At 43.8% G+C, this 3304-nt stretch overlaps 1 protein-coding gene and 1 long non-coding RNA gene across 4 annotated transcripts in view; one reads left to right on the top strand and one right to left on the bottom strand.

Moving 5' to 3' along the window:
• Positions 1-3304, top strand: part of smarca2 (SWI/SNF related BAF chromatin remodeling complex subunit ATPase 2) — a 52914-nt gene that overhangs the window by 15484 nt on the left and 34126 nt on the right. The window lies entirely within an intron of this gene.
• LOC116689342 (uncharacterized) overlaps positions 947-3304 on the bottom strand; it is an 18490-nt gene continuing 16132 nt past the window's right edge. Inside the window, exon 3 of the long non-coding RNA XR_004331973.1 lies at positions 947-957. This is a non-coding gene — a long non-coding RNA (uncharacterized LOC116689342). The remainder of the gene's footprint in view (positions 958-3304) is intronic.

Genomic DNA, 3304 nt, shown 5'->3' with positions numbered 1-3304 from the left:
CTACCAGTCCACCACCATACTTTGGTCCGTATGTGGACTTGAATCAGCAACCCTCCGGTTCCCAACCCAACTCCCTGCAGACTGAGCAACTACCACCCCAACAATGTGAATAACAATGTGAAAAAAATGTACCAATATGAAACAGGTCGCACAAAGTAATAAACTGACAGAAAATTATCACCTGAAACTGCAGTTCCCCTCTGCATTATAGAGCTTTATAGTGAGTTTTAGCTCATTGTTTGGCTGGTTGGCTCATAACTGTAGTATTGTGGTTCACACAGCGTCATTTTGGCCGCAGAAGGCCACTGTTTTCAGTGACAAGACACTAACAACCCATTGTACACGTTGTCCAACACCAAATGGTTAGCGACTTTCTGGTGAACATAGTGGAACATTTAGCAGCTAAAGTGCCAGATATTTCCCTTGGGAGTTGTTCGAGACCAAGACCATAGCTATAAGAGAGTATTGGACTTTCATTCATCAAAAAATAATTTTCTTAAAGTCTGCAGGCTCTGAAACCATCTACACTGATGCTGATACTCAAGTGACAATACGCGACACACCCGCTATTGCCTTAACAGAGATTCGCCATATCTTTTGTGGACGTTGTTACGGTGGTAGCGCTTAATACATCCATAGGGTACGTTATTCAGATAGAAGATTCCACCTATAGATTCAACACAGAACCATACATCAGGCATAAGTGAGAGCGAGAATGTCAGGTGCTGAGGGAGTGATGTCAGTGTGTGATTGTTGAAGCAAGAGAAGAAAGTGACAGTGAGCGGTGTCAGACTTAGCGTAGCGGCTGTGTCAGGGAAAAGCAAGAGGAAAAAGAGATCGCATAGACGATGTAAAGTGAGTGAACAGAGAACAATAAAATCGCCAAACCTCTTGAGACACAGTGGTTTTCTCTGTTGTTAATACTGTTGGTAAAGTGGAGACTACAGTGCACACAGACTAGAGTGCCACACTGCACACACAGCACACTTTTTTGTTCACTTAAATTGCACTATTTTTTCAGTTGGTAATCGCACACCACAGTTGCAATTAGATTAATTGTGCAGCCCTATGCTCGGTCTTCCACATGTGCTCTGGCAGAAATAAAAAACAAAACAATCTGATGATCATATCAAACTAGGGCTGAATGATATTGTGTTTTAGCATTGACATCGTGTGTGTGCATGCAAGATAGTCACATCGCAGGACGTTGCGATGTTGAAGCTAATCATTTTTTGCTGCTTGATAGAAAAGTAAACTCTCACCGTTCTCCTTGTACATGATTATTACCGTCCGACCCTTCCTCTTTAAGACAGGTAGCCATGTGGGCAACGTGTGTGTATATGACGTTAGTCCGACGGGGTTTATTGTTATGGAAAGTGAGGCTCTCCGTGTGTACAAAAGTACCGTAGGCAGCAGCTACCGCTGAGACAGTGATGCGCATAGTCTTCGATGGGTAGTCAGTGAAGCTACAGCAGTCAGTGTTTTATGTTCGATGAAAATACAAACTAAATCACCTGATTAATGCAACATAATCACAACGTCTCATGGCCATTTCCCCCAGTAGAAAGCTGCTACCAGCCAGGCTAAAGCTAATATAGTTAGCCTAAAGAAACAAGGGGTTCGGAGCTAGGATGCTGGAAACGTAACCCTAATCTACCACAGAAGTCCATGTCTGATCTAACGTAATTTATACTGATTTAATTGTTCTTGGATACACAGTTTGTTGCTAGTGCGTGTGACATGCAGGTCTGATCAATTTATCAAACAAACAAGCTGGCCCCGCTAATCAACCACATCCTGAAATTTAGAGGAAGCAACATGCAGTCACTGTCATTCACGTTAGCCTGGATTGATTGTGTTATATGAATACAATGGTGTCATGCTAGTCAACCACCGTATTTCTACCTAATTTCCCTGTCCAAAACCCCTTCAGAAGAGTAACGCACCTGCTTTGGTGTTTGTAAAGCATTAAAGTTGAACAAAGAGTGGTTCACATTAGAAAAGATACTTTTAAATTTTTTCTTCGAGTAGATTCACTCTCCTACAAAATCACTGCAGTAGTCGAGAATGATTTATTATTTACAAATAGAGCTATTTATGTATGTCATCTTTTAAAAATGATTTTTTCTTTTTTCATATCGCAATATACACTCACCGGCCACTTTATTAGGTACACCTGTCCAACTGCTCTTTAACACTAATTTCTAAGCAGCCAATCACATGGCGCAACTCAGTGCATTTAGGCATGTAGACATGGTCAAGAGATCTCCTGCAGTTCAAACCGGCATCAGTATGGGAAGAAAGGTGATTTGAGTGACTTTGAACGTGGCATGATGTGGGTGCCAGAAGGGCTGGTCTGAGTATTTCAGAAACGCTAATCTACTGGGATTTTCACGCACACCATCTCTAGGGTTTACAGAGAATGGTCCGAAAAAGAAAAACACCCAGTGAGCCAGTTCTGTGGGTGGAAATCCTTGTTGATGCCAGAGGTCAGAGGAGAAGGCCAGACTGGTTCGAGCTGATAGAAGGCAACAGTGACTCAAATAACCACCCGTTACAACCAAGGTGGGCAGAAGAGCATCTCTGAACGCACGTAGCTCGAACTTTGAGGCAGATGGGCTACAGCAGCAGAAGACCACATCGGGTGCCACTCCTTTCAGCTAAGAACAGGAAACTGAGACTACTATTTGCACAAGCTCATCGAAATTGGACAATAGAAGTTGGAAAAACGTTGCCTGGCCGATGAGTCTCGATTTCTGCTGCGACAGTCGGATGGTAGGTCAGAATTTGGCGTCTACAACATGAAAGCATGGATCCATCCTGCCTTGTATCAACGGTTCGGCTGGTGGTGGTGGTGTCATGGGTGTGGGGAATATTTTTCTTGGCACTCTTTGGCCCTTGGTACAAATGAGCATCGTTGCAACGCCACAGCCTACCTGAGTATTGTTCTGACCATGTCCATCCCTTTATGACCATATGTACCCAATTCTGATGGCTACTTTCAGCAGATAATGCGCCATGTCATAAAGCTGGAATCATCACAGACTGGTTTCTTGAACGTGACAATGAGTTCGCTGTACTCAATGGCCTCACAGTCACCAGATCTCATACCAATAGAGCATCTTTGGGATGTGGTGGAACGGGAGATTCGCATCAGGGATGTGCAGCCGACAAATCTGCGGCAACTGTGGGGATGCCATCATGTCAATATGGACCAAACTCCCTGAGGAATGCTTCCAGCACCTTGTTGAATCTGTGCCACTAAGAATTGAGGCAGTTCTGAAGGCAAAAGGGGGTCCAACCC

Source organism: Etheostoma spectabile, chromosome 5, assembly GCF_008692095.1.
Source record: "Etheostoma spectabile isolate EspeVRDwgs_2016 chromosome 5, UIUC_Espe_1.0, whole genome shotgun sequence".
Classification (NCBI taxonomy): domain Eukaryota; kingdom Metazoa; phylum Chordata; class Actinopteri; order Perciformes; family Percidae; genus Etheostoma; species Etheostoma spectabile.
The sequence above is the reverse complement of the archived record's forward strand: the minus strand, read 5'-3'. Positions and strand labels throughout refer to the sequence as shown.